The following is an 18,440-nucleotide window of genomic DNA, read 5'->3' on the forward strand; positions in this document are numbered from 1 at the left end:
TTGTATTTAAGGAAAATAAGATACATGTTTTCAGTAGAGTATAAAAATAGATATTTTTGTTGTTTAAAAAAACCAGAGAAGAAAACAGGGGAAAAAACTTGGGGCAAATTCTGAATGTAAACAGAAAGTTATAGAAGGTTTGTGGAAGAGGATCCGTAAGAATGAATTTTGTGCATGGTCAAGTTGGCTAAGATTAAAATCAATTTACTTAAATGAATGTTTTAATATCAGAAGTAAACTGGAACAAAAATTAGAATTAAACTGGTACAAAAAATTTAAATTTCGTTTTCTCTTTCTTAAAAGGATAATTTTCCTGGACTTTTAGTATGCTTTTAATAAAGAGGTTATAAAAGCTTTTTTTTTTTTATTTTTGAGTAAGTCTACCTAAAAAGACATAAAAACTATGTTTTATAAAATAATTTCCTATCTTCAAAAAAAACTGAGGTCTCTCTATTAATATTTTTTTTGACTGTTTTAACTTTCTGTTTGCCCTTTGCTGTTTCTGTTGTCACTTAGGTTGAATGGATAACTGAGCATTGTTTCCTATTTGACCAAGTGTTTTAAACCCTTTTGATATTTTTCACAAGCTTCCCCCGAATTTCAAATCCTAAATAAAGTCTTTATTTTGACCTGAGGGAAAAAAACTTTCTTTGAGAATTTTCAGATGACCCCTAGGATGACTCAAAGAAATTTATGTTCTCTCTTTCTATAAAGAAAAAGACACTAAACTAATTAGGCTTACTTAGTATGTTAAATTACATGGGAAGCATTGTCAAATATGTGATGATAAATCTTCTCAGGTGGTATTGTATGGGAAAATATTATTGATATAAATGTTTTAAAAATGATATAGCATTCCTAAAATTCTGATCTGTCCTGGTTGTCAGCCACAATTCTAGTTATTATCTTGAAGTGTTGTATGTCACAGAAATAGCCAGGTTTCTGTGTCAACCACATTTTTGAGTCTTCTGTCATTTGTGAATAGTTGCTGTTTTACTCTGATGCTTTTGCAAAATATGTTTCATCTTCATAGAAATCAATGAAAAGGACTCTGACACTTACTCTAGAATAAGCCTTCTGATACACTTTCCAAGCATAAAACTGAACTGGGCAAGAAATTCTGTACTCTAACAGAGAAACTGATGACCTTACGAAACTGCTAACAGAAGATTAAGATCAAGAACCAATTACACAAGACTGAATGAACTGATGAGGATGATTATAATTTATATGATTTTTCATTTGAAATATTACTGTCTCTTTTCTCTCAAGCTAACTATGACTTAAAGCAATTTGGTAAATTATACCTTTGTAAGCATAATTGAAACATTTATTTTTTTCTCCCTACCTGATCCGTCCAGAACTTGGAAACTCTTACTGAGTGAGTATTGTTTTCATGACAGTCTAAGTTATTTGCATAAGTTCAATATGAATCTGTTTTCCTTATAACAGACAAAATTGGAAACTGGTTATATTACCAAGGCTTTGACTTGGGAATGTCATATTCAAGAGAAACATGCAGAATCAGATATGACAAGACAGCTTTCAAAGAATAAAGGTGGACTTTCTGGAAAAATGCCACTTGGAAATATCAGCCTGGTACTTTGTTTAGAGAGTTTCCAGCAACTTTATCAGGTAAGTAAGGAAGATCACTTATCTGGAGGCTGCAAGGCACCTCAAAATATTTTGGGGAACCTCAAGAGAAGAGAGGAATTCACCTAAATCTAAAGAATTGCAGATGAAGCCTGAGGACAAATCCTTGGCTTGGATTTTCTGGCTTTAAGTGGCCTTTAAAGTTCAATCTGTGATTCCTTAGAAAAAGTTCCAGCAAAGCAGACTTAAAGGAGCCTATGTGAACAATGGCTATTCTTGATGTGTGTATGTAAATAATTGAATTACATTTTATTGAAATGTTTCATTGAAGCTAGACTTATTTTGCAAACCAGTTAATTTCAATTTGGCTATCATTTATTAAAAATGAGGGTGATTTTAGAGAGAAAAATTGTCTTTCTGTAGAAATTACAGTACAAGTTCATAGATATTAGATTCTGGTTCTCTTAATTGTCTTTGATATTTTTGTTTTATAGCTATTACTTGGACTTGATCCTGAATTCTTCCAGTTTCCTGTAATATCTGACTACAAATATCCAAACTAATGTTTTTAAAAAAATTTTCTGTCACTTTCATTTGGAATCATTGAGAACTGAACCTGCCCTTTTTACTGAAGCCTTGCCAAGTGAAGCTGGTGAACAAGATATAAAGTTAAGAGAAATTCATGTCTATTGCTGTATAAGATAACTGAACACCTGATGAAATCATCAGAGACGTTTCAAACTGCAAAAGATGCTTTGACTCTGACACCTAGAAATATTTTTAACTGGCTGCCACCTGGACTCAGAAATTAATTTATAATTTGCTCATACCACTAACTTTGTTTTTCTTTTGTCTCTCTAGAAGTGCTTCTTATTAAATACCTGGCTACTTGCTTACACAACACAGGCCTAACTTTGGGAGCCCACCTGCATCACCATTTTACTAAGAGACTGGTTCAATGAGATGAACAACTACGCCCCTCATCAAGAAGATGCCACTCAATATTGAGGAACAAAAATCAAAATGGGGGAATTGATATTGGCTGAACACAAGGTTGACATAAGGGAAGCCATATTGTAGAAAAGAAACCATATTGTAACTTTGGATGACCTCTGACTAACCCAGCTGGATAAGCACCCTCCAGGAGATCCAACTGCTCTGTAGATTTTATGATCCCTGCTTGCAAAGGTACCATCCAGCTGTGATAAGATGATAACTTTGTTCCTTTGAGTTCCTTGGGAATGTGATGACCCCTGGGCAGAGAGTCTTTCTATTGTGGCCACTCCAAGTCTGCAACATCAGAGGGTGAACATTCCTAACACCCATCCCTGTAACCCACTGGCCTATATAACTTCTTCAAGATTCTGTGCCCCTCTTAGGATGGTTCTTTTAGACATTAGCTTGCCATCCTCCCTCTTGCTAGCAAACTGTAATAAAATGCCCTTTCTTTGCCACCATCTTGCCTCTTGATGATTAGCTTTTGTCTCTTGGTGAGCAGATTGTGCTCTTTGTCTGGTAACAGTGATAATACTTGTTATGTTTTAATAGTCAGCAAAGCACAAAGAAAAAACCTCAGTGAATATTTACACATAGTGTAAGCATAGGCTTTAAATATGCAGTTGAGAAGAAGGGGACAACTCACAGCTAACCCATGAATTCCTTGTTATAAATTACACAAAAAAATATTCTTATAAATTACATGAAGCATGTAAAAATATTTATCTGGATGCATAGATTGAGGCTTTCAACTCACATACCAGTAAATGTACAGTCTTCTCCTGCTGCCATAGTCAGGAGTCAGTTGACCACAGAGGGCTTCCTAAAGGAGAAGAGAGACCAGTGTTGGCCCATCTCTCATTGGAGATGTCAGACCCTCATTAGCCTGTTTCCAAGCCCAACAAATGCCCTGGAGCTACTCCTCTGCAGGTCATTACCTAGTCAAGGGCCTCCACTTCTTCTGAGAATCTCTAATTGATCAGGATTCCTGGAAGAGTTTTATCTCTAATAATTTAGACACGAATTAATACTGAATTTATTTATTCTAGGATAGAGCTAGCTTTAATCGTATCAATACATTGTAACTTCTTTTCAAAAGGAAGGGAAGAAAAGTGTAGTATGTCTACATAAACTAGCTTCTGATTGATTGAAACACAAGAGAGGTTTCATCTTTAAAGCACTCCAGAGAAAGGGGGTAATAAGTAACCTTTACTCTGCTGTGTAAACACTGTACAGTAACTCACTATCAGTCATTGGTGGAATACAATTAAGTCACTGAACAGAGTGACTCCATGAAATTGGCCTTGAAAACACCTCAACCTCAAGTTCAGAATTTAGGCAGCAGCAGGAAACCATTATCTTAGCACATCATTCTCTTCCGTTGACATCTTCTCTATGTTCTCTCTCAATTCTAGCATCTCAGTAAAATTAACCCAGTTGGGAAGTTAAGTTTATTGGAATCCATAGGCACTATGGGGAAAAATCTAAAGACAGCAGGGATCCTCTTCAACAGTTGGCTTCAAACCCTGTTCTCCTGTTTATGGAAGTGTGCTCATTCTTATTTCTAAAGTTAAGCTGCTTGTTTGAACAAGAGAGTGGCTTTTCTTTTAACATTAATGACACTAAAGGAAAAAAGAATCTTTAAAGCATTTTGAAAAATTCTTATGCCATTTTCAAGAGTTTTTTGAGGTGTTTGATTTTTCCAGAACAAAGCCTAGTAGACTCACAATTGACTTTGTTAAGTGGACTGGTGGTGGCAGTGGGGAAATCCCTAAGATCAAACTATTTGTTTCCAAAAGCAACAAATTTCAGATTTGTGTAAAAAGCCTAATAATTTTAAAATATCCTCTATCTTTGATCTAAAAATAAAGATACTGCAATCACAGGGCCAGAAAGAGAATTTGCCATCCCAAAATATGTCTCTTTGTTATAAAAATTACTTTGGGCTGATTGCAGCCCAAAGAGCAGAAAAAGATGAAGCTCTGAAATCCTAGAAGTTACCCATCTGTAAGAGCAATTGACATTTATAAGAGAAATCTCCACTTGTAAGGGTGCATTTCTCTGAGCCAGGATGGAGAGGATGACTAAATATCCAAACTCTCATCAATAAAGAAGACAATCACTGAAATCTCATAACAACTTTATCCTTTTAACTGTGCTGACTTCTTCTTAACAACAGAATGTTAAGGCTAACTTTCAAGGGCAGGAAGCCAGACAGGAGTATGCACAGAAGAAAAAATTTTGATCTGCCAATCGAAACTCATCTTGCCAGTGGTTCCACATAGCAGCCTGACCTCCTTGATCCTTTAAACATTACCCTATACCCTGGATTGGGAACCAGAGTTGAGAGCCTTCCTTCTATCTCCTAACCAATCGATTGTGTAATAAACTTTCTTCCCACAAACACCAGTGTACCACAGTAGTTGCTTCTGTGGGCTTTGGGTGGAGAGAGCCCTTAGTCAGTAACAATGCTAACTTCTTTAGCTCAGTTTCTCACAATAACCTTTAAAATGCCAGTAAATTCTGTCTTAAAAATTGCTCTTCATTTCCAGTGGAAAATGAAAGTGGACAACACAGACTGGCAATGTTTGTGGTGCAATTAAACACATAAATGACAGGAATCGCTTCAGAGTTAAAAAAAAAAAAAAAGAGGTTGCTGTTTCAGAAAGCATCACAGTTCTGTAGTTATCACAAAGGGCACTTAATTCAAGATGATGTTCTAGAAATGGCCGACTAGAGACAGAAAAGCAGTCATGAGTGTTTAGAAGGTAAAGGTGGGGCAGAGGAAGCTCTTTTGATTTCCAGCATATTTACAACTAGGTAAATGTATTCTTAAATACTTAAATAACCCAAGTAGGTAGCAATTACAAATATGTTATGTGAAACCTAACAGCCATAAGCCACACTAAAATTTCCTTGTTTAGTACCAGTGATTTCCCCAGTTTTTTCTCTAGTCAGTTCACATCTCAGGAGAGTTGGGAGAATGCAACACAAAGAAAAGAGCATCCCAGTCCTTCAGTTGCACTGTCAATAAGAGTGGCTAGAAATAGGCTCTGCACTGTCTCAACTTCTGCATAGACATCTCTCTTACATTCTTCATGTAAAACACACTGGATACAGAACCACTGGCTTGTGCCTCTCCAGATCACTTCTCAGCTGTTCATAGCTTTAAGCAATAGGTTAAGTGTGCACCAAGAGGCTTGGAAGTGTGGTACCACTGCTTGGGGGTCAGGGACTTCCTACATTGGCAGAATGATGTTACTGTATTCTATGCAGTGGGACAAGGAGCCCTCCTGTACCTCTAAGGCATTTAGATCATTGGCTTTTCCTGGGCTCAGAGGTGACACACACTGTCACAATAACCAGTGATAAAAGTCCCTGGTATATTACCAAGTCAGTTTTGAAACTGTCTTGTTTTACCAAGATCTTTCAGTCAGTGTGAATGCAGCATTTCTGAACAGAAAATTATTTTCACTTACCATTAGGACCAGTTCCAACAGTTGGAAATCTTAGAGCTAAGCAACATCTTTGTCCTTTCTTACCAGAGCCCTGGATAACTTTCTGATCTTATCCACTTGATCTGGATTAACACTCAGCTCACAGTAACTCACTCTGAGCAATTCTTGGTAGGTGAGCTCTTCTTGGTCCAGTTCAATGTCAATGAAATCATTTTATCAAAAAGATGGGTCCTGAATCCTCACCTTGAGTCTAGCTCTTGCATATTAAATGGAAATGCTCCAGTGAAGAAAAATCAATGGAATGCTGGCACCAGTCTCGTACACATGCATTTTGAGGCTCGAGAGACACTATTGGCTTGGACTGGGCAGAAGAGAACAGTGAGCAACTCTGACTCACTGGTGGCTGACAAACAGGAAGTGCTTTCTGGTGTGCTGAGTCTAGCAGAAAGGGCAGACACATCAAAGTTCTGAGAAAGTGCCAAAGAGCTGTGGTCCCATGGAAAGGCTACTAGCAGGGGAGCTTCGCCAGGGGTGAGCAACGGAGGTGAGCCATCCACAGGAGGTGATGCAGGTGATGTGGTGAGGCCCTCATTCTGTAGCTAGGCTGAATCCACTGCTTTGAAGGTATAGGGAAAGGTAAAGCTTGTTTGGCCAAATAGTTTGAAACAAAGAGGGCTGTTCTGACTCATTCAGCTGGCGGAGGTTTTTGTCGTCATCATATTTCAATCCCATAATCTTCCTGATTTCTCTCCTTGATGCTAATTGGACTAGTATTTCTGCTTTTGCAGTAAGAATCTCTTCAACACCTCCTGATTTTAACAAATAAAAGATGATCTGGCCATGATTAAGTTACATACTCTATGTAAACAGGCCCAGATGTTGACCACATTTTGGGAATTCACATTCACTTGCTCTCCACTAGTGTCTGCACTTCTCGAATGTCTCCCAAGGTAGAGGCTGCCCACCACTTCCCTGCTACTCCTGGCCAGCAGGCTCAAATCCCCTCAGCACTGCAAATCTTGGTTCAAATTTTGTACAGTGGCATAGCCTGCCCTAAGTTATAATGTGTACTTCTCTAAGAACAGTTTGTGTCTTTGCTATCCTAGGTAATTCTACTCTTCATTCTTAGTTTGAAAATAACTTCTTTTTTAAGAGAAGAAAAGTTCATAAGGTAATAAATATAGTGCTATACTCAAGTGTTTCATCACACTGAAAAGGATTGAACATCAAAAACCTGTGTCTCATAAGCACAACTGAGCCCAGACATGACCCTCTCCACAGGACACATCATGAAACCTCAGTACTGTCCACAGTGGGGTTTTGGGATCCAAAAACTGAGACTTCAGTGGAGGCAATTATCATTTTATTGAAAAAAATCACCAAAACAAAACAAAACTGTACATTAGGTCATTGAAATAGCTTACATTTTTTTCAGTAATAATAACAGATATTTATTCTTGCATCTAAGACTCATAAAAAAGTGTATTAGTTAATAAACTTTATTTTCTCAAAATGATCCTAGGAATTAGTTCCAATCTATATCATTAATATGTATTTAAAGAAATGAGACCAAGAGATGATAAGTAACATTCAAGGTTAAACAGCTTGTAAATGAAAAGACTACATCTGACTTCAGAAACTCTGAGCACCAAATATATACTCTTGGTAAGATTTTATTTATGCACCTCCTGCTTTAACTCTGTGATAATATGGGGTGCCACTGGTAAAGCTATGCACTCTAAAGTATTCACTACTTAGGCACGGCTTCCTATGCCCTGCTCTAGATAACATGGATACGGCTGACAAGTTTTCCTTGCTAATTCTGTTCAGCAGCAGAGGGCAACAGGAAGAAAAGAGATGTCAGAGGATTTACAGAAATACTGTTCTTTCTATAGGGGGGATTGGATGTGTTTGCCTTGCAGATAGAAAAAAAAAGTAAGCATTCTTTCCTAATGAAAACAAGGTATAAGGAAGAAAAGTTTCAAGCTTTCACTGTATGGGTAGGGAAGTGTAAAAAATTGTTATGGATTGAATTATGTTCCCTCCAAATTCATACGTTGCAATCCTAACTCCTAATATTTCAGAATGTGATCTTATTTAGAAATAGGGTCTTTCAAGAGGAAATTAAGTTAAAATGATGATTTTAGGGTTGGCCCCACTCCTATAGGACTGGTGTCCGTATAAAAACAGGAAATTTAGGCATAGAGACATGCATAGTGACAAGATGATGTGAAGAGACATAGGGCAAAGACAGCCATCTACAAGTCAAAGAGAGAATCCGGGAACAGATCCTGTCTGCACAACTCTCAGAAAGAACCAACTCTGCTGACACCTTGATTTTGGACTTTTAGCCTCCAGAGCTGTGAGACAATAAATTTTTGTTATTTAAGTCACCCAGTCTGTGGTATTTTGTCATGGCAATCCTAGTGGACCAAAACGAAGACATGCTAAATAAAAGAATGGGAAAAAAGGAAGAGGCAGGCAGAATGGTGCAAATAAACTCAGGTGCAGGAGACAAACCACAGGACCAGGGCACTAAGCAGAGGTAGGTTATGTATTAAGAATGTTCAGGAGCTTGGTGGGCACAGGGAAATGGGGCCTGGACAGTTCCAAGGATTAAAATAAGGATCAAAAGTCTGAGAAAAGTGACACTAGAGAACTGTAGATGAGTGAACCATGGTTTGTGACATCAAAAAATGAGACAGTACTTGTTTCATAGTCTAGGAAAAAAACAATGAGCCCGGGAGGAACAGCCATGGAGAGTCAAAACCTGGGGATAGGAGCTGGAAGAGTCCTCAAAGGCATTGTACTCAAATTCATTCTGTAACCCTATAACCCAGTAGCCATATTGAGGTCTGTATCTGGAATAAAAATTTGGATGATTAACTTTTTGGCCAAAAATAAACCCAGAGATCTCATTTCTATTGGTTACTTGTTTTACTTCATACCCCGAGGATCCAGGCAATCTTCCTAGACATTTCTACCTCCCAGTAATATTTCCCTGAGAGGAAACTTTGGTGGCCTAAGATGTCAAAAGCAGAGAAATCATGTGGATGTACATTTTAAAAAATCTTAAAATGTAAGTGTCACTTGTATCTGATCTTCAAACATGATAACAACAGAAATAACATTGGCTGGATTCAGCATGACATCCACTGTAGGAAAATAGGAAAATTACAGGGTCATGTGAGGGATACAGAATGGGTGTGTCTTGCGACATTGTGAGGAGAAATATTGGGAGATGACTGGGAAGAACTTGTGTTGATGGGTAGGAGATGAGCAGGACACTTAAGAACTCTTGCATGTAGCTACATTTGGAAAAGAACACATGAAGCTAGGATCATGGGACCTAGTAGTAACCAAAACTTCTAAAAAGGGATCAGGACATGGAGATTTGACGATCCTGTAACTTCTTACCCCAGTTGCACAGACCTCTGTCAGCTCTGAAACGACAAAGTTTGCAATGATGTTGTTAGAATCAAAGGAGTAAACACTCATATATGTCTTCTCTCTAGAAACGAGACTGTGGAGGAGTGCCTTGTGAGGCTAGGAACTGGTGAATTAGATGATAAAGTAGGCACCCTACCATTCACCCTTAATTCTGATCATCTTTAGCGCAGGATCACTCTCTCTTTGTCAGGCCTACCTCTTTTCATTTACCCTCATCTGAAAACAATATCTGCTCCTCCATTTGTCCCTGATCCTACAAGAATCCCACACCTACACCTTTCCCCTGACTCTCCTCACCTTTAACCACATGCAGTTTCCCTACTAGACCAGAACCTGGATACTTTCCTTTGTTGCTCATGAAAAGTTTTTCACTTCTTCAGCATCAAGATTTCACTACTAGGATGAAAAAAATTGACCTACACACTTCTGACAGTTTGTTCCTCAAAAACCACTGACTTTCTATCTTTTCACCACATGGATGCACTTGAACCTTCTTCCCTGGAGGCTCTGAGAAAGGAGATAGTAGACTGTTCCACTTCAAGTCAGAAATGTGCCCACTCCACGTTTCCAGTTACACTCTGTGTGACCTTGGAATGATCAAGACCCATCAAGGGCACAGTTTCTTCCTTCCAAAATGAAATCATTATCCTCTCCCTTTCTTCTTCCTAGAAAACATATGAAATTATATGAAATAACAGACTTAACAAACAAAATAAAATACTTTTACCTTGAAAAAATAAACTGTGGAAAAATCACTGCATGGATGTGGGTCCCCATGGGGATGATCAGAAAGTGAGGTTGTAGAACTTGTTTCCTGAGAAGTTGAGACATATCAAGTGTGGGAATACGTTCTGGAGAGGAACAAGATCTTTAAAAACTGCTCCCCAGTAGGGATGCCCTCATTATAACACCTGAGATTTTAGGTTCTTGGGGAACAATAATAAACACTTGGAAAAAAGACATTATGAACTCCAAACTAGGAACAAAAAGACATTATGAACAGCAAACTAATAGTGGTCTGAATTTCATATGTTCAGATAGAGCTTGATGCTTCAAGGTAAGTGTGCAAATTTAGACATAAGGATGCCGCCTTTCCATTCTGGCTTCTAAGGTACATGACTAAGATGTATCAGCTGTTTGCCCCAGGTCCAAAATATTTCCTGGGATTCAAGTCTATTTTTGGAAATCTATACAGAACCCTGTAGAATTCTCAGCACAGGAATTTAAATATGAAGGAGTTGTCTCTAATTCTGGGTGGTTGGCAGGTAAAGAAGACAGGAACTTCTCATGATATGTCAGCAAAGAATGAAATACAGAAACCTGAGTTAGATACAGGCACGCAGGGTAAATAAAATTTTTAAAGTCACAGAGGTCTGATGCCGCAATGCCTTATTGTTAATACTGCTACTGATCCAAACCCTGCAATTTCCCACCACCTAAATTGCCAACCACAGAATCTTGTCCGTTCTCAATAGTTAGAGAATACTCAACCCATGATTTATGAACAGAAATTTAAGATAAAACTACACCAAAGCTGTCTTGCCCTGAGTGATGTTTTATTATAATTGACCACTAAATAACTCTAATGGATTTAAAACTCTTCACAGCACAGAAGGACCATCTCTGGTCTCCCTCATATATTTTTCCATGAAGCCATTCATATCCTAAGGAGAAAAGAGAATCACAAGTCAAGAAGTGATGCACCCTCTCCACTTGCAAAGCGTCATCACATCCCCACAACTCCCATTGGGAAGAGATGATCACAACGTGAGAACCAAAACATAAAGAAAAGACCTAGGCCAATCATTCCAGAAGCCTCATTAGATGTTGTTATGTTTCCTAAAAGGTAGAAACAGCTTTGGCCCTAGTGGAAGTACAGCACAAGGCTTCCAATATCTGGAGATTAGACACATTTATGAAGAAAACAAGAAGTCCATAATTTTTTCCCCAAAAGCATAAGGTGCCCCATGAGACAAATTGAATAATTCATAGTTCTTTCATTTATTCAATGGAAACATAGAATGATATACAGGTATTTGCCAAGTATTATGCCAGGCTTTGAAGAAGCAAAGATGACTAATAATCATAATCTTCCTCAAGAAGTTTACATGGCTTTTGCTGAGGGTACAAGCAAACACATGTATTAATGTAGGCATTTTCAAGCCTCTCTCATCTCATTTTATACACCATCTATAAGTAACCTCATCTAGTCCTAATTCACCACACACATATGTGCTATTGATTCTCAAATCTTTCTTTTACTTAATTTTGCTTCTTAAATGCAGGTTAATATATTCAGTACTAAAGAAGCCACAGGAATCAGTAACTTAGAATGTCTAATAGGTAACTTACTATTCACAAACTAAACTGTTTCCTCTTTTATACTCCATTGTCAACACTGTTACCAATATCCCCTTTGTCACTGTCCTAAAAACTACAATATTTATCCTCTTCTTCATTCTCTACCAAGTCACTTTAGTCCATATCCTTGGCAGTTTTTAGCCATCTGATCTTCTTCTTCATCATCACAGATATTGTTTTCTTTGCTTGAACGATATGCATAAATATATTTGGTCTCTTTTACCTCAGACTTACTTCCTCCATGTCACTAAAAATTAGGCCAATGACTATGTCTACAAATGCAAAAATAAATAAATAAATTTTCTCTCTGAATTAGAGCTTTTTTGTGGTAATATGGTAAAAGCAAAATTAAACTAGATTAAGTAGAGAAAAGTATTTTCGAGGTCAGTTGTAATTTTAGTCAAAGCTTCATTTTGAAGCTCAATCCTTGTCATCAGGATTTGGTCTATGTCTTTCTTCAAATTCTATTTACACCCTCTAGGTTGACTCCATTCTCAGTTTATGAAGGAGACATGAATCTCCTGACAGAAGAAAAGAGACCTTCTCTTCTTCATTATCACAAAAAATTCTGAAGCCCACATGGCCTGCATTGGATCAGGTGCTCACATTAAAAGCCTTGCTATGCTGTTGTTGGAAAGAAATGAAACAATGGGTTGGAGGCAAGTTTTTTTGCTTTACTGGAACCGTTAGTTTTAATCTGAAGTAGATTGTGATAGGATAGGATGCATATTCTAAGGCTTAGAGAAAACACTAGGGAAAAAAAACTAAAACAAAATACAGTTAGAAAATAGGAAAACTTACAATTTTATATCAGAAATATTTGTTTAACACAGAAGAAGCTGCTTAAGGCAAAAGAGGAGAATGAGAACTACAGGTGATATATAGAAAGCAAATGGTAAAATGGCATATTTAAATACAGCCATATCAAGCATTGCATTAAATCTCATTGTCTTATTTCCCTAATTAAAAGGCAGAAATTGTTGGACTGGATAAAACGTAAGATTAAAGTATTACTATCTATCAGGGGCATATTTTGGATTTAAAGACACAAAGAGGGTAAAAGTAAAAAGATAGAAAAATACATACCATAAAAGAAGTAATCATAAGATTGTTCAAATGTCTAGATTAATATTAGACAAAATAGACTTTAAGACAATAAGTATTATGAAAGAATGAGAGGAAAAGTTCATAGTGATAAAAGGTCCAGTACATCAAGAAGGTGTAACAATTATAAATCTATATACACTTAATAATAGAGCCTCAAAATACACAAATGAAGGCTAAAAGAAAATATAAACAATTCAATAATAATAGTCTGATATTTCAATAACTCACTCAGTAAATGAATGAACAGCTTGTATGAAAACTATCAAGGATATAGCAGACCTGGACAATACTATCAACCAACTTAACTTAACTGACACCTATAGACAATTTCAACCAATGAGTGCAGAATATACAGTCTTTTCTAACACATACAGACAAATTTTCTGGACATACAATACTTTAAAGTATAAAACAAATGTCAATACATTTAAAATATTGAAAAAATAAAATGTATGTTCTCTGATCACAGAGGAACTAAATTTGAAATCCACAGCAGAAGAAAAAGTAAGAAATCGCGGAGTATTTTTAATTAAACAACACACTTTCAAACATCTCAAGGTTTACCAAAAAAATCACAAAAGTAACTTGAAAATAAGTTGAACTGAGTGAAAATAAAAACTCAACAATAAAAATGTATTCAATAGAGCTAAAGCAATGGATTTTATCATTAAGCACTGTATCAGAAGAGATGGTCTCAAATCAGTGATCTAAGATTCTACTTCAAGAAAACTAGAAAAGGAACAACAAAGTAAACCCAAAACACACACACATGTACACCTGCATATGCACACACACACACAAAGAAAACTTTAAGGGTGAGAAAAGAAAAAAGTGATATAGTAGGGTACAAAAATAGACAAAATCAATGAAATAATAAGGTTTCTTCTTAGAAAAATCAACAAAATTGACCAAAGATAACTAAACTGATCAAAAAAGAGAAAAAGAAATCACTAAAATCAGGAATAAAAGAGGGGGCATTATTGTGAGTGATGTAGAAATTAAAGTGTTCATAAGGGATTATTATGATTAACTTTATGTCTACAAATCATAGAACTTGGAGAGAATGGACAAATTCCTACAAAGACATACACTATTGAAAACTGACTAAAGAATTGTAAAAATCTAAATACCTAATACAAGTCAAAAAGTATTGTTTTAAAACTTTCCACAAAGAAAAGCCCAGAGTGAGATGGCTTCCCTGGTGAATACTATTGAACATTTAAAGATTAACCAATATCAGTACTTCAGAAATTCTTTTCAAAATGTAGAGAAAGATTGGGGAAATCTCAACTTATTCTGTGAGGGAAAAAAATAGCAAAAACTCTTGGAATCCGAAGAGCAGCTGTTTATCTGTGACTAAACTGGATCATGAAGAGTTACCTGATAAAGGCTTAACATTGACCACAGATATCAGGGACCTATAGAATATCACTGGACACAATGGATCTTTTCTCCAAGATCAAATCTTTGCACTGCACTTGATAATAAATAATAAAACAAGAATTTCCCTGTTATTCTTGCATTTGATTATTCCTATAACCTCTGAAACAGATGCAGGAAGGGGTGCTGCAGGGCTAAAGGAATTTTAGTGTCACCACCGGAAAGAATACAGTAATACAGAGGAGAAGGAAACTAGTCTTTATTTTCCTCAAATCTCAGAGGCTGGGACTTCCACCTAAGTTTTACCTGCAGCATCTCCATTATTGACCCCGGCAACCAATGCTCCACATCTGAGATGAGAGCTCTTACCAACAGGCTCTGCTGGATGGGCTCATTCTCAGATGAAGCCAGGTTATGTAGAATATCTCCCTCCTCATTCTTCAGCTTTAGCAACTCCTTCTGCTCCTCACAGTCCAAGATACCTCTCATTTGATTAGACTGTGTATGGACACTTTTTTCTTATTTTGTATTTGATTCTTCAGGAATGAGAAAGAGAGAGAGATATGCAGGCTCTCAGGTAGACCCTGGGAGACAGATGAAGAACTGTTCTATTAGGGAAATTCTCACAAGGAAGTAAGATAGAAGCAAGGGAACAATTCTTACAGAATCTAATTTTCCTAATATTTTCTCTACATCACATTTGAAAATAAAGGCCTCAAATCTGCATTATTGATATCAACTCTGAGCTACATTGGATACCTGAGTGTTGTTCAGCTTTCGCACAGCTGTGCAGGACACTCAAGCCTTCCTGCATTATGCCTGACCCTCACCCATTGCCAAAAGTTGAGCACTGAGGACAGAACCATGAGTCATTGACAAATGTCTTCCCTTAGAAGAGTCAAAGGCATGACAAGAAAGGAACACAGAAATCACTAGCCATCCTCAGGAAAGAGCATATCTATGTGAATACTTCCCTCCAAATATCTGCATTCACTTGGACATGTTCACTTTTGAACCTCCAACCATATCAGGGAAAGGATAAAGATGAGGACTAATCAAATGACTACTGGACATATCAACTCTCAGGGAAAAAGAGGAAAGAAGTTTCTTGTGGCTAACATCCAAGGTCTGGCCCAGATTTCAGTCTAAATCCTTCAGGAAGTGTCTTCTCCTACCTTCCAGGAAGTTCTCTTTTCTCTGACATCAGCTTCCAACTCTTCAACTTCCCACTGATCCTCCCTCAGCTTCACCAGAACTGCCAGGAGTTTCTCTAGTGAAAAAGGAATCAAACCAGAATCAAGCACTGGGCCTTCTCAGCATCGGAATAAAGCATAAATGGGAAAGAAATCAGGATGATCGCCAGAGACTACAGTTTACAGAAACTGTGAGAAAAGCTATTAGAATCTATGACTTAGAAGAAAACCTGAGGTGGTGAATGTGTTCTTTATGGTTCAAGCAATAGAAGTCAGCATCCCATCACCAAAAGAAGACTGATTCTCTTTATTCTCGAAGAAGAAAACAGATACGGTGACAAGGAAAGATCTTAGATCTCAATCCACCCAACTCTCCAGTTAACTCTCTTGTTCAGAGGTAATTAGAGCTTTTCAAGGGCACCAAATCTCCACCTACTAGCACAAGGTACAAAAATGTCTACTTCTGGCTAAGAGTCTGTATTGTAGGCTAAAATTTCTGTAATTGAATGGAATGCACAGAAGTGGCCTTCAGGCCTCTCTACTATGCTGCCGCATGCTGATTAAGCTGCAGGTTTCCAGGCTCATATGGAATTCAGCACACAGGGCCGCTGCTCTCTCCTTCTTGGCTGATCCTGGACTCTTTGTTATTTGTGGTGATGCAGGCTGGGCAGAAGCTGTAGCCACAGTGTAGGTATCAGGGGTTCTGTCAGGAGCTCCAGGCAATTGGAACAGATCACCTTCTCCTTTACGTTCACCAGGATTCCTAAAGCTTTCGTGGCTGCTCCCATGTACTACCTCTCCTGATTTCTGAGGCTCCTCCTCTTCACAGATCCCTGCATGATTGCTAGAGACTTTCTGTATTTTGTTGCTTATTGCCCCAGACCTATTGGAAGTTGTTGCATATAAGGAATGATAAGGTGATAGACTTGTAGCTGTAAGTATGATTTTAATTGAATTGAACATCTGGATGATAAATCATGCTTCTATTTTATTGTTCTTGCTGTGAACACAATTGCTCTGCTACATAATGAAATCCAGCTATTCTTATGGTATTATTAACATATATATGATTCCCCTTTGACAAAATTTAACTAAAAATTTTTCATATCTCTGTTGTCTTCCTGACACTCAGATTGGTGTTTAATTCATCTCCACTACCACATTTTAACCACATTAACTCTTACTTAGTTTTAAGGTTTTCCCAAATGGGAAAATGTTAAAGGTCCATGGGCCAAAGAGGGAGATATCTCATTAGCTTCCTCTCCAATCAGGAGAAGTAATAATTGTAGCAAAACACAGAGCTCTAGTGAGAAATTTCTTACCCTGTAACTCAGAACACAAAAGCGAGAATATGGAGAACACCAAGATGCTCAGCTCTGGTGAAAAATTTTGATAAGAGGAGCATGCTGAATTTAGGTTTCCTACTGGCTCAATTTTTCAGGTATCTTGATGGGACCCGATTTCACACAGCCACAAACCTAATGTTTCTTACCAAAGTCCTAAGATGTCAACAAAAGATGTGGGGTCAGTTCAGAGATTCACATGGAGAGAATTAAAATCACGGATATTGACCTGTGAAAGGATTGAGAAGAGAATAAGAATTGGACAGAGTAGAGGACTTTGAAGAATGGAGCTCATTTCTTTTGAAGTTTACCATCAATACTGCTAATACTGTGATTGTCACAAAACACACCTACCTCTGAGATCTCCAATCCCCTCCAGGTTCAATCATGTCATATACCTAAAAAGACATCTATTCTTAGTATCCCTGTATTAACCACCACATGACATAACATCATTGCTAAATATGCATAGCTAGTAAACCTGAGGTTCCCTTTCCACTAATGGAGGTATTCATTCTAAAAAGATAGCACCCTTAACTTGTAGATCAGAATTACAAACCTGGGAAAAATGTGGGGAAAAAAAAAGGAAACTAAACATGAAGTCACTAGAGAGTGACAAAAGCAGTTAAAGTCTACAGTGTAGTATATAGTTGGAAGAAAGGGACAGTATTGGGGGAGTTTTCTGTTTTTTTGACTTTTGATTTGAAGGCAGACCTCTATTGGTAGTGGGTGAAACAGTTAAAACTCAGTTAGCAACATACAGACTTATTGGTTTGAAAAAAGAATGATTTGTGGCTACCACAGCAGCTGGAAAGTGGTCGAGCAGATCTGTAAAAGAGAGATCCAGAGGAAGAGATCCCAAATTGGACATATGAACTCTTACCAAATCTCTAACTACACGTGTGTGAGAGAGATGCCAAGCAGCCGAAGTAGGGATAATGGAACTCAGCAGAGATTTCAGTTGCTGTAATATTCAGGGAAGATTAAGAATTTGAATTCAACCAACTTAACTGCTTAAAAACATAATAATAGTATTCTTCAGAGAAGTAAATAGAATCCACAGTCTCTACATCTCATTCACAATTCCATTGGGCAAATTTTAGATACAATCTAAAATCATTCAACACACAACAAAACTAGAAAACATGGCTCATACTCAAGAGAAAAGGCAATCAATGGAGACAAACTCCAACATAATCCAGATGCAAGGACTTCTCAGCAGCTATTATACCTAGAGTTAAGAATGCAAAAGAAAATATGCTTACAATAATGAGTAAATAAGAAATATCAAAAGACAGAAATAGTTTTTTTAAAAAATTATTTTAGTCTTATTGTTTTATGACATTGTGTAAATTTTAGATGTACATTATTATATTTCAGTTTCTGAATAGACTGACTCATGTTCACCACCAATAGTCTAGTTTTCATCTATCGTCATACATAAGTGCCCCTTTTGCTCTCCCCCCACCCACTTTCCCTCTGGTAACCACCAATATATTCTCCTTATCCATGTGTTTGTTTATCTTCCACATATGAGTGAAACCACACAGTATTTGTCT

The 18,440-nt window shown here is 37.3% G+C and overlaps 2 pseudogenes; both read right to left on the minus strand.

Moving 5' to 3' along the window:
* Positions 1-5,975: 5,975 nt before the first annotated feature.
* Positions 5,976-7,409, minus strand: LOC124252276 (ankyrin repeat domain-containing protein 40-like; annotated as a pseudogene).
* A 1,205-nt stretch (positions 7,410-8,614) lies between these two features.
* Positions 8,615-17,270, minus strand: LOC124252277 (E3 ubiquitin-protein ligase TRIM22-like; annotated as a pseudogene).
* Positions 17,271-18,440: the final 1,170 nt, after the last annotated feature.

The sequence above is a fragment of the Equus quagga genome, chromosome 14, assembly GCF_021613505.1.
Source record: "Equus quagga isolate Etosha38 chromosome 14, UCLA_HA_Equagga_1.0, whole genome shotgun sequence".
Taxonomy (NCBI): domain Eukaryota; kingdom Metazoa; phylum Chordata; class Mammalia; order Perissodactyla; family Equidae; genus Equus; species Equus quagga.